We start from the raw sequence: 13,918 nt of genomic DNA on the forward strand, positions 1-13,918 counted from the left end.
CTTTCAGTTGTAAGTGACAGAAACTCAGCCTGAGTAAATTAAAAAACAGAACATTTTGCTAGCTTGATCCAGGGCTCAAATGATGTGCTCGGAGCCCAGTTTGTCTCTCTTCACTTGCTAGCTGTGCTTCCTCTGTGATTGTTCACTTCCCAGGCAGGCTCTGTGCCTCATGGCAGACGGCCACCAAAGCTTCGGTTTATGTCCCTAGCAACCTCAGAGGCAGAAAAGCATCCTTTTCCCTAGCTGCCCCAGGCAAATCCCCAGAATTTCATCCTAGTGGTTTTCATTGGCCTGGCTTAGATCCCATGCCCATCCCTGAACCAACACTAGGGCCTGAGGTAGGTGATGTTCCGAGTGGCCAAGCTAGGATCTCTATTTCTTCTGAGTTGAGGGTGAGAAAAGCCCCACCCAATCACACGTACTGAGAGAAGGGATGAGATGGCTCCTCAAGGAAAATCAGGGGATGGTGACCCTAAAAAGGGGGCCAGTGACAGGCAGGCAAAACAACAGATACTGACTGTTTCTACATGACTTCAGTGAATCTGGACACATCAAGGGAAGATGCCTCTTCTGCTTGATGGGATTCCTAAAAACTCTGTGAAGTCATATAGATGCCTCCATACCTCAGTGGTTTGGGGATTCCCTGTGCTATGCATGTGTGTGTGTGTGTCTGTGTGTGTGTGTGTGAGTGTGTTCATAGTGAGCTAAGTGACATCTTAAGAATGTGGTGATTTTCTCAGTGTCCTGGAAGCAAGGAGATGGCTCACTCTAAGGGGTTGAGTGTAAACGATCATTTAGATGTGGGCAGGGTTAGTCAGGGTGGGGTGGTGAGGTTCCCAGGGCTAGGCTGGAGCAGTGAGAAGGAGGAAGGGGCTTACCAAAGTCCATTGAGAGCTGGGCTGTGGTCTTATGGGGAGCTCCCCATAAGTCGTATGCTTCCCATAAGACCACAGCCACTGCCTGAGCTCCAGTAAGCAAGGAAGGAAGATGAGGAGTAATTACTCCAGCCTCTCACTATTTCCACCCTCCCTTTTCATGCTGCTGCCTCTCACTGGCCAAACCCAAGCAGAAGCCAGCGTGCAGGAAAATCCAGGTGAGCAGGGCAAAGGGTGGAGAACTACTTGCTGGCTGGAAGGTTTATTATCTGGGAGGAAAGTGTAGTGTGTCAGACATTTAGTGGATGAAAAGTGCAGCTGGGGGAGGGGGTGTGTCGTCAGCGTCTGGCTAAATTCTGATTTATTCTCTTGCTTTTGGAAATGTAATAATCTCTCCATCAAAGCTCCATCTATCTGCCAAAATAATGCATGTCCTTTTGTACAAATGAAAGAATTACTGCTATTATGCAAACACTGAAAGGGTACCACATTTGCATGCAAAGGGGAAAAAAAGAAGAATCCTATTTGCAATAAAATTAATTATACCAATGTGGCAAAGAGACACATGAGTATCCATTTAACATTTGGACAGGAGCAGAACTAACTTTCCTTGCCAACCCTGATGAAATAATGGAAGCCAAAAAAAAAAAAAAAAACCCTCTGAAAATAGAGGCCCAGGGAGGATATACAGGAATTGGGAATTTCTGGCCACTTTAAGACTTCCCCCTCAACAGAAAAAAAAGATTGAAATAAAGGCTTTTTACAAATACTAACCATGAATATTAATGCTCTATAGTGATGCCTGAACTGAGTTCCTCATTAAAATGGCCTTTGGGTAGAGGAGTGTTAGCATGCAGGGTTTGTGACTGGCGCGAGATGCTTGAGAGGATGTTCCTTGTATCTGAAACCAGAAGGAAGGTAGATGCATTAGGGTTAGGACTCGTCAGATGTTTCTTACCTGATTGTGTTTGATCATCAGCAAATAGGAACTATGAAAAGAAGACAAAGGAATCACTTATTCTGGAGAATTAAATTTGAGGGGCATTCAATTCATAAAATTTTGCTCCCCTGTGTTCCAGGATCCTCATGTTATATACATGCTGTTGGTTTGCTTATCTGTCTGCACCAACCAGATGGAGAGCTTCCTGGGGTTAAGGAAGGTATCTACCTAGGTCTTATCTACCCTGTATCTCCAGTGCTTGGCACACAGGAAGCACTCAGTAAATGTTGACTTGAGAAGTATATTAATGAATGAACCACAGAATCTTACTCTGAGCTCAACGTAGTTTCAGAGATCATGAATTCCAATGGTTCTGAAAGAATAAATGTATTTGGGGTGAGATGTTGGACAGTAGTGGATGGCAAGGGGGCAGGATAAGGAAGATGAAATAAGTCTGGGAGAGACTTTTAAAAATTTGAATTGTTTTTTTCTTCCAATTTTATTGAGATAATACTGACATGTAGCACTGTATAAGTTTAAGATGTACAGCATAATGATTTGACTTGCATATATTATGAAATGATTATCATAATAAGTTTGGTGAACATCCATCCTCTTATAGAGATACAAGATTAAAGAAATAGAGAAAAATTTTTCCTTGGGGTGAGAACTCTTACAATTGATTCTCAGTAACTTTCATGTATAACATGCAGCAGTGTTAGTTATATTTATCAAGTTGTACATTACATCCCTAGTACTTATTAGTCTTATAACTGGAAGTTGGTACCTTTCATGCAACAGAGTTTTTGAAGCATGTGTCCCTCAAGTTCACTTACCACCTCAGCCTCCACTCAGATATCAGAATCCAGTGAGAGTGAACACTGTATTTTGAGAAGCTGCATTAGGTGACTCTTGACCCAACAAGGCTGAGAACCACTGGCTGCCCACCCACCACCTCCCCGCTCCCTCCAACCCTCTCTGCTTCCAGGGTTCAGCTTAGCGCTGCCACAAACAGATGCCATCAATAGTTGCTGGGTGAATGAGTGTCCCAGGTAGACTACTGAGAAGCCTTGATCATTTGCCTAAAGCCACACATTGTCAGACTTTGGTGGTTCAGATATTCTATCAACATGCAGGATCCCTGCAGAGGGAGACCATCTTTTTTCAACACCTTCCCCTCTGTCCCCAAAGTCAGGATTAAAGTTGAAAGTTTCCAAATGAGATAGAGGATGTAGGTCAGCACTTTCTGAAGAAGGGATGTTGTTAAAAGGTGGGACCAGCCCTCGGAGGAAGTGTTCTCTTGCTAGATCCTCCACTGAAACATTAAAATGTGATGGAAACTCATCTTTTGAGATTTATTAAGATTAGATGCAGCCGGGGTTTCCCTGGTGGCTCAGTGGTAAAGAATCTGTCTGCTAATGCAGGAGACATGGGTTTGATCCCTGGGAATCTCACATGCTGCGAAGCAGCTGAGCCTGTGCACCCCAACTATTGAGCCGGTGCTCTACAGCCTGGAAATCACGACTGCAGCAACTACTGAAGCCTGCATGCCCTAGAGCCTGTGCTCAGCAACAAGAGAGGCCACTGCTGTTAGCAGTCCCCACATAACTAGAGAGTGGCCCCCACTCACTGCAACTAGCGAGAAGCCCACATAGCAATGAAGACCCAGCACAGCCAAAAGATGAATAAAATTATCAAAAAAAGATTAGATGCTGCCTTTACGGAGGCAAAGAGTGGATGAGAAGTAGAAGCTACCTGATACCATGAATCACACCACAGCTCTGTAACTGCCACTGGGAAATTACACTGCTACCATCGAATTTAGGGGAGTGGATGAAAGAACTGACTGCGGCATCTCATAGTCTCTCAGTCTGTAAAACTGAAGGGAAATTGGGTTTATTTATTTGATGACATATATTGTTGTTAAAAATCAAAATATAGCTAATTTACAATGTTGTGTTAGTTTCAAATGTATAGCAAAGTGATTAGTTATATGTACACATATACATCTATCTGTCCTTTTCTACTGTAGATTATTGCTAGATATTGAGTTTGTCCCTGAGCTGCACAGTAAATCCTTGTTGTTTACCTATTTTGTACATATTAATGTGTACCTGTTAATCCTAAGCTTCTAATTTACGCCTCCCCACTTGCCGCTTTGGTAACCATAAGTTTGTTTTCTACGAATGTGAGTCTATTTCTGTTTTATAAACAAGTTCATTTGTATCATTGTTTTAGACCCCTTACATAAGTGATGTCATACATTTGTTTTCCTCTGGCTTATTTCACTTAATGTGATAATCTCTAGGTCCATCCATGTTGCCGCAAGTGGCATTATTTTATTCTTTTTTAGGCTTAGTCATATGACATATATAGTTTTGGCAACATAGTGTCTCATTAAAAGCACGGATTCTATTAGTGTACTAAATGCCACTGAATTGTACACTTTGAAATGGCTAGAATGGTGAATTTTGTGTTCTGTGTATTTTCACACACACACACACACACACACACACACACAGCAGTTGGATTCTGGAGCCAGAACCTTTGAGTTTGAATCCTGGCTCTGTCACCGACTAGCTGTGTGGACCCTGGGCAAATTACCTAACCTCTCTGTGCCTCTGCTACTTCATCTATAAAACAGCACTTGCTCCATGGGGTTATCATAGGGATTAACTGAGAGCTCCACGTGAGAACTCTCACTAGTATGATTACTGCAGATGGTCTACCCCACAGGGAGATGAGACTTTTGTTAACTTCTACTGCTTGTCTGCAAGACTGTGCCTCATTTAATAGATGAAGTCAAGATTGACAACTGAGGTTATCTTCACTGTATGACACTGACTCAGACAGAACCTCTTTGTGAGAAAGAATGCTTTGTTTTCCCAGGCACATTGCTAATATAAATGATTTCCTTTGCGTTTCCTGAATCACAGAATCTCAAGCACTGGAGAAGGGCTCACAAATCACGTCAGCCCGCATAAAGAAGAAGCTGACTTGCCCGAGGATGCGTTACTGGTGTGGCCTGGTCTTCTAATTGCTGGAGCAATGCTCTTTCTGCCCATCACCATAGTTACAGTGCCTGGAAATGCATTTTGTTTTCACATCTGTAATGTTTAAAGTGAAATACACACACTCTTAGACACACACACAACAATCAAGGTGCAGAGAGCACTTCGGCTTTGCAAGGAGCCATCTGCATTTAATTGGGACACACCATATTTTCTGTTTGGAAGGGAGGCAGTAAGGCTATACCCATGTTCCAGGGTTCTTAGTTACAAGTAACAGAAACAAGTCCTGGCTAACTGCAGCAGTCAAGGATTTACTGGAAGGGTGTCAGGTAGCTTGAGAATTGAAGGGAGGCTGGCAAACAAGTCTGGGAAGATAACCATGACAAGAGGGCGGGCCGTGGCTACCACAGTCGAGGTCACCCTCAAGGTCAGTGTGGTGGAGATGCTGCTAGGTGCAGATGTCCCTGGACTTCAATCTCAAAGCCCCACGCTCAGTCCAGTGCTGCCTCCAGTGAATTCTCATCCTTGAGCTTGTTGTTGTGAGTCTCCTACTTTTGTGTCTTTGCATCACTCTCCGTGATTTGAAGTTCCAGAAGGAATAGCCCATCAGCTGAGCTGGATGGGATGTCTGAGGTTCAGCATGGTTAGCAGGGGTATGGGGCTTAGAGGAAAAGTCTCTGGCCTTCTCAGACTGAGGACTAGGAGGAAGGTCCCTGCCTCTGGCCAAGATTTACAAAGGAGGAGTCCACCCACCCACCTCCTGCTTGCTTGCTTTGAATTCTTCCCAGATAAGGAGGTGACAGAATGCTGAGGAATCAGAAACAAACAAAGGAACAAAAACTACAGAAAATTCATGACATTAGGAGAATCCAGGAAAGGTGCCTGGCCCAGATGTCTGCTCTTCTCCCCTTTTTGGAGTCAGCATCCTTTACTCATCCCGCTCTCTCCCTAACTCTTATTCATCCCGATTGGTCCCTATGTTCGAGGGAACAGATGCTCCAAGAAGGATTCCGAGGTCAAATAATTCTCTTACAGCTCTGTTTACTTTGGTCTCCATCAGAGTCACCCTGGAACTCCTGAGTGTCTTCTCTGTCCAATTAAAGTCCAACAGCCTATTATTTTTATTGTGATAAAATCCACATAACATGAAATGCACCATTTTAGCCATTTTTAAAGTATACAGTTCAGTGGCATTTAGTACGCTCACAGTGTTGTGCAACTATCACCGCTGTCTAGTTCTGGAACATTTTCACCACCCTCCCACCCATGAAGCAGTCACTCCCCATCCCTGCCTCCCTGGAGCCCCTGGAAACCATTCGTCGGCAGGCATTCTTTCTCTTTCCAAAATTTATCTATTTTGGAAATTGCATATAAATGAAATCATATGCTATGCAAACATCTTCCTATTTATCTTCACCTCCTTCTGCTATAGGTTCTTCATGACCTGTCTCCCCACTACCTCTGAAACCTCATCTCAGCACAGGACAGGGAACCAGCACTGGTTACTCAGCTTTTCCCCAACAAAGCCACAGAAGGAAGAAAGAGGATGATGTATCTGAGAAACCATCAGAAAGATGGTGAGGCTCCCCTAGGGAGACAGAACATAGTTGGGTGTCTCTGTAAGGATTAACAACCACACAGAACTGGGGAGGGCTAGGTAGGAGGCTGGGATAGATGAGGAGAAAGCCTTTTAGCTGAGTTGAATTCTTTCTCTCTCTCTCTGGGCAGATCACTGCCCACCCCTTCATCTGTTCAAGACAGAGAAAGAGCAGGACCCCAGGAGTGCTGGCTGAGAGTGGAGAGTCAGTGGACCGGATGGGGCAGGAGTGAGTCAGAGCAGGTTCAAGCAGTCGTACCATCATCTGAGTGTCCCAGTCTTTCCTCCAACATTGAGGGAAAACACTTGAGCAACAGCAGTGCCTGAAACTGAAGCCCACGGGAGGTTTGCTGAGGCATAGCATTGCCCTGTGGGGAGTGTACAGCAAACAGGTGATTTGAGCACGGGTTACAGTGTCAGAGGCTCTCCTCTTTCTATCCTCCCTGCCCCGTACCCGCCCGCCCCCCATCACCCCCACCCCTGCAATGCAGTCAAAAAGAGCACAAGCTGGGGCCGTGCTAACAGCCATGATTGCTATCTTAGAGCCAAAGTGACGCTCCCTCCCCCACTACGCCCCCACCCCCCGCAAAGAGAATGGCTTAAAGAACATAGGCATGTATTTCTTTCATATATAATAATTCTGAAATCTGCAGGCAACTCTGCTCCATATTGTCATACAGGAAAAAAGACTGACAGCATCTTTGTCATCTTCAATATAAGGCTTCTGAGGTGTCTGTAGCGAGGGGCCAGTAAGCCATCTGGGATATGATCCCATGCAAGGCTTGAGCTTACCTGTAGGATGCAGTATAGGCTTTAAATCAGCAATCAATAGCTGGTGCTGTTACCATGGCAACAAAAAGCACGTGGGCTAGGAACCAAAAGGGAAGGGTTCGGAGTGGTCCTTATAACAATTACAATGAACACTCTCCTTAATGGAACTTCTTTCTCTGTGATCTTGGACTTCACAGGTTTGGGGTGTTGGTTCTAAGAGAAGAGTATTCCCACCACGGAATGCAGCCTTGGTTCTGATGAATTGGAAGCTGAGCTTGTCTCTGACCATTTGGGGACTCCCCATGCCACTGAATCAACAGGAAAAGAAGTGGATCACTGTCCTGACTGTCAAGGGGAAATCAGGTTTCTGCTATGTGCTACGGCTGAAAAAACTGCTTGGAACCCAAAGGGTTCATGGGGTCACATTATAGAATCTATTCCAGTAATAAAGTTCAGTGGAAAACTGGCAACCCAGCTCAGAGAGGATTAGTAAGGGTTCAGTTACTTTGAGATGAAGATTGGGTCTCCTTACCAGCAGAGCTGCTGGTAGAGGCTAAGATGAACACAGAATGGATAATTGAAGAAGGAAGTCATGGTTTATTATGAGCTCTGGCTTCAAGACAAGTTACAGAAGTGGTGACTCTAATTGTCATATTTATGTTAATTTATTCCTTTTTTCTCTTCCTCCTTACCAACTACTTTATATGAAGAACACTGGTGGTACCTAACCACAAAATTTAGATTCCAGGTGGGGGTAAACTGGACATCCCCAATGATAATACAGTGGCTGATGACACGTGTTTCCTTGTGTTTGGGATGAGATTTTTATCACTCAAATGAAAAGCAAAAATGGAAGCTGGATGGTAAATGGGGTAGAGTGAACTGATTATTCTATATTTATGCTGCTGTATCCATTCTCCTGTCTTCCCTGGTGGCTCACTGGTAAAGAATCTGCCTGCCAATTCAGGAGACACAGGTTTGATCCCTAGGTTAGGAAGATTCCCCTGGAGAAGGAAATGGCAACCCACTCCAGTATCTCCAGTATTCTTGCCTGGGAAATCCCATGGATAGAGGAGCCTGGCGGGCTATAGTCCATGGGGTTGCAGAAGAGCAGACAAGACTTAGTGACTAAATAACATCACTATCCACCTTTTCTGCTTATTCTTTCCCCGGGAGGCTGATCCCTATAAACTGTATTATCTGGACTCCCTTGCTGATGGGTTTTCTGTTCAAATGAGCCAGTGCTGTAACCTGTCTGATCCAGTGGCCATTTCTCGTCCCAGTTCCTGAGCTCCCGGAGAATAGGAACATTGTCTTAGTTGTCTCAGTATCCAAAGGTGATCTGGTCATAAAATGTTAAAGGAATGAATCAAAATTGTGCTGAAGACCTTTCCCCATGAATCTTGAAAAGCCAGAACAAAGGACAAACTTCATTAGCAGCATGCTCTTAACTTCCATTTCCAGAAAAGCAACCTGGATTCTTTCCACATTGCCTCTTCCTGGGGTTCCCAGGGCCTTTAGCCCCAGTGGCATACCTAACAAGGACCCAGATAACACTTTTTCAAATTAGGATGTTGACTACAATTGCATGTCCAAATGCATTATTGTAAATGAGCTACATATCCCGTATGTGAAACCTTTCACACATAATTGCTGGTGCAGTGTATCAAACGATTTGCTCAACCCTTTGGGCTTCCAAGGTGCTTAATCTTTTTTATTAAGTGACTCTCCTCCATTAAATAACCATCCCAGGCTCCTTCCTCTAGGTCCTGTTTCTACAAATAAATGAATCTGTGCTCTGGAATTGTTGGTTAATACATCACCACTTCCGGCTGATTGAAGGTTGTCAGGGCTGGGAATGCAGACGTGAGGGAAGGCTGGCAAGTGAAAAATATGACTCAGAGGTCAGATCTGGGAAGAGAGAAAAGGCACATGGAAGGGCTCAGGTCAAAGAGTTCAAGTAGAAGAGGTTAGAATCTGAACAAGGGGTCCAAAGCTGTGGGCATCACCACCAAGAATCCAAGGTCTCCTAAAGCAGGGCCACCTAGGTGCGTTCTTTCCAGATCGCCCCTTCTTCAATGGGTATTCTCAGAGTATAGGAATAAGTGGCTGAAGTATAGTGGGAGAGGGTGGAGATCAGGGTAACCCTTGGCATAGGTTAAAGATTAAGGATTTTTGTTTGCATTTTTAGTCTCAGCTATCTTTTGTTGCGTTAAATTATAAAGTCTTAATTTCCTTAGTGAAGGTGAAAGTGAAGTCGCTCAGTCGTGTCTGACTCTTTGCGACCCCGTGGACTGTAGCCTACCAGGCTCCTCTGTCCATGAGATTCCCTAGGCAAGAGTACTGGAGTGGGTTGCCATTTCCTTCTCCAGGGGATCTTCCCAACCCAGGGATCGAACCCAGGTCTCCCGCATTGGAGGCAGACGCTTTAACCTCTGAGCCCCCAGGGAAGCAAAATTTGTCCAGATTTTCTTTTTGTCCCCATTAGGAGAATGGGCTTGAGTAATCTGGTCTCCTTTGCAAGACGTTGCAACTGAGGAACACATATTTTTATTGCAAGGTCACACAGCTTAATAAACTTAGAAGTACTATGATAGAAAGTGAAAGGAAAGTGAAGTCGCTCAGTCATGTCCGACTCTTTGTGACCCCGTGGACTGTAGCCCACCAGGCTCCTCTGTCCATGGGATTCTCCAGGCAAGAATACTGGAGTGGGTTGCCATTTCCTTCTCCAGGGGACCTTCCCAACCCAGGGATGAACCCGGGTCTCCTGCATTGCAGGCAGACGCTTTATCCTCTGAGCCACCAGGGAACTCATTTCCTTAGTGCTTACTAGTAAATTATAATGCACTTACATATTTATAAATATATTAACCCTTTGGAGACTCAGGATGTGACAGCTGGCAAATTCCTAGAGATTATTCATATGACCTTTATTTTATTTATGAGAATATGGAGACCCACAGAGGTTGTTAAGTGTTATTGTTAGGGCAATTTATGTTATAGACAGAAAACCAAACTCCAACAATGTAGGGAATTTATTGACTCATATAACTGGAAAGTTTGGGCTAACAGTTTCAGGTGTGGCTTGATCTAGTTGCTCTCTACTCAACAATGTAGCTGAGGTTCTGTTTATTTTCCATTTTCCCATTATGCATTTCTTAATACTCATCTACTCTCTGGCAATCTAGTCTTTATCCTTGTTGTCACATGTGATTGCATTAATTCTAGACCTTATATATCTGATAGGAGCTATAGCAGGAGAGGAATCTTCTTTTTTTCAGAAGTCCTTGAAACTGTCTTCTCAAATCTCATTTCTTTGACTGAATTTCATGTCTTACTTTGAACTAACTTCTGTAGCTAAATGATGTATAATGATAGATTTAAGCCCCTGGAGTTTGGGGTCAGGTTGTGTGTGCTTAGCCCCTCAGTCATGTTCAACTCTTTGCGACCACATGGACTGTAGCCTGCCAGGCTCCTCTGTCCATGGGGATTTTCCAGGCAAGAATACTGGAGTGGGTTGCCATGCTCTCCTCCAGGGGATCTTCCCAACCCAGGGATTGAACTCAGGTCTCCCACATTGTAGGTGGATTCTTTACCGTCTGAGCCACTAGGGAAGCCTGGGGTCAGGTCAGGTGAGACCATATAGATTTGAATGGAGAAAAAGTGGTTTTCCAAAGAAATTTTGTGGTTCTGGTGGTGGGACAATGGAGGAATAGATATTGGAGAGGCTGACTGCAAGCATCCAGGAGCAATGACTTACCCAAGGTCAAGTAGATGGTCATGGCTAAGTTGAAACTAGAACCCAGCTCTTCTCAGTCAACATCAGCATATGGCTGGTTCTATAATTCCTCTTAAGGTGGCACGTGTTTCACAGTAGACATCAAGATGGAACTATGGATTTGCATTTCATGTTGTTTATTCTTCAGCTATGATTACAAAAAAAAATCTTGCTATTTAGTCACAATAATGAATACAATTGTCTAAGTTACTTAATTTTGCATCTCATTAAGCCACCATGAAGGCTTTCAGGAGAAACTGAGTAGATTTTAGAGATGAGAGCTGTGTCATTTAAATAAATACCCTTTAATCATATTGAGATTTTAGCCACCTTCTGGAACATTTTTTGGAGTTGGAATACAGTTTGGGGCCAACTGTACGAGGTGCTTTAGGCCTGAATTTCTGCTTTTCATGTCTCTGGGGAAAATGCTTGTTAATGTCCCTCAGTGAGATCCATTTCATTTATTCAGGAATTACAGTGGCAAAGAAGGAGAAAGGAAAGGTCTGAGCACCTGCCACGCCAGGATATGACAGAGAAGGGTATAGCCCTTAGGAATGCCAAGTTTAGTGGTAGAGGAAGGTAATTAAATGGGTAAGTAAAATACTGCAGCATTAAGTGTAGTAACAGCTGAAAGAACAGGGTGTTTGAGGACATAAAGGAAGCAGAATTTTGAGAGTAGGGAAGGCTTTCTGAAGGAGAACTCCTTAAAGAATGGTTGAAGTTAACTGGGGGAAAATAGAGAAGGCTCTTCTACAGATGGCACTTAAAAATGTTGAGGCCTGAAGACTTACAGCAAAATTTCATGAAACTCCAAGTAATTCGGAAGGGTCAGGCAGGGAGCAGAGAAAGAAGACATGGGAGGGGCAGGCAGGGACTGGGTCAAGAAACTTGGAGTCTATCCCATGGGGATAGGATGCCTCTAGACTGTTTTAGGTGGGGGAAAGGCATGGTTTGTATCTTAAAAATATTACTGTCTGCCTTGGGTTCTATGGCATAGAACCCAAGGCTGGTTAACTTCCAAAAATGGAATTCATTGGAGAGCTATGGGATTCATTCAGAAAACTGAAGGAAAAGCTACAGCACCCAAGCTCTGAAAGGACTTCCCAGGACAGAATTATCAGGAATTGACGGGCAGTGTCCTTGGTCAGGGAAAATCAGGTGCAAACACTTTCATTTTTTTTTCACTATTATTTTATTCAAATTTTAGAAGAAGGATGCTGTATTGCTTGAGGGCACATCCAGCCAGAACCAGGTAAAGCTGGCATCTTAATTAGCAGTCTCACCAAGGGAGGGGAAGGGTGAGTTCTCGAAGCAAAATCAGAGTATTACCATCATAAGAGGGCTTTCCTGGTGGCTCAGATGGTAAAGAATCTGCCTGTAATGCAGGAGGCCCAGGTTCAATCCCTGGGTCTGGAAGATACTCTGGAGAAGGGAATGGAAACCCACTCCAGTATTCTTGCCTGGAGAATTCCATGGACAGAGGTGCCTGGCAGGGTACAGTCCATGGAGTTGCAAAGAGCTGGACACGACTGAGTGACTAACCACTATCATAAGAATGAGGAATGCTCACTATGTCAGCTAAAGTAGTGGGCAACTACCTTAACAGCCGTTTGGGAGCTGAATTTGAAGGAGACAAAAGACGAAGAAAATTAAATTATGAGGGAATGTGGGCCAGTGCTATGGTAGTAGCAACAGAGAAGAACAGTGGGATTTAAGGACATCTACTGGATAAAGTACACCTATATGCAGGTCAGGAAGCAACAGTTAGAACCGGACATGGAACAACAGACTGGTTCCAAATAGGAAAAGGAGTATGTCAAGACTTTATATTGATTGTCACCCTGCTTATTTAACTTATATGCAGAGTACATCATGAGAAACGCTGGGCTGGAAGAAGCACAAGCTGGAATCAAGATTGCCAGGAGAAATATCAATAACCTCGGATATGCAGATGACACCACCCTTATGGCAGAAAGTGAAGAGGAACTAAAAAGCCTCTTGATGAAAGTGAAATAGGAGAGTGAAAAAGTTGCGCTCAACATTCAGAAAACTAAGATCATGGCACCTGGTCCCATCACTTTATAGGAAATAGATGGGGAAACAGTGGAAACAGTGTCAGGCTTTATTTTTGGGGGCTCCAAAATTACTGCAGATGGTGATTGTAGCCATGAAATTAAAAGACACTTACTCCTTGGAAGGAAAGTTATGACCGAACTAGATAGCATATTCAAAAGCAGAGACATTACTTTGCCAACAAAGGTTCGTCTAGTCAAGGCTATGGTTTTTCCAGTGGTCATGTATGGATGTGAGAGTTGGACTGCGAAGAAAGCTGAGCGCTGAAGAATTGATGCTTTTGAACTGTGGTGTTGGAGAAGACTCTTGAGAGTCCCTTGGACTGCAAGGAGATCCAACCAGTCCATTCTGAAGGAGATCAGTCCTGAATATTCATTGGAAGGACTGATGCTAAAGCTGAAACTCCAGTACTTTGGCCACCTCATGCGAAGAGTTGACTCATTGGAAAAGACCCTGCTTCTGGGAGGGATTGGGGGCAGGAGGAGAAGGGGACGACAGAGGATGAGATGTCTGGATGGCATCACTGATTCGATGGACATGAGTTTGGGTGAACTCCGGGAGTTGGTGATGGACAGGGAAGCCTGGTGTGCTGCGATTCATGGGGTCTCAGAGAGTTGGACACGACTGAGTGACTGAACTGAACTGAACTGGATAAAGACTAGTGCTTGACTCTAGAAGAATGAGAGAAGAATCCAGGATGATTTCCAGGTCCCAGCACGCAGTGATAGATACCACTATTAGAAAGACAGTAGCGTGGGGGATTGGGGGTTGGGGGTTGTCCTAAATTACTTAGGACACATCAAGTTTGAGAAACCTGTGGGACATCGGATGGATGTACAAATTTGAAGCACAGCAACTGGACTCATGGATGTG

This window comes from Bos javanicus, chromosome 3 (assembly GCF_032452875.1).
Source record: "Bos javanicus breed banteng chromosome 3, ARS-OSU_banteng_1.0, whole genome shotgun sequence".
NCBI lineage: Eukaryota > Metazoa > Chordata > Mammalia > Artiodactyla > Bovidae > Bos > Bos javanicus.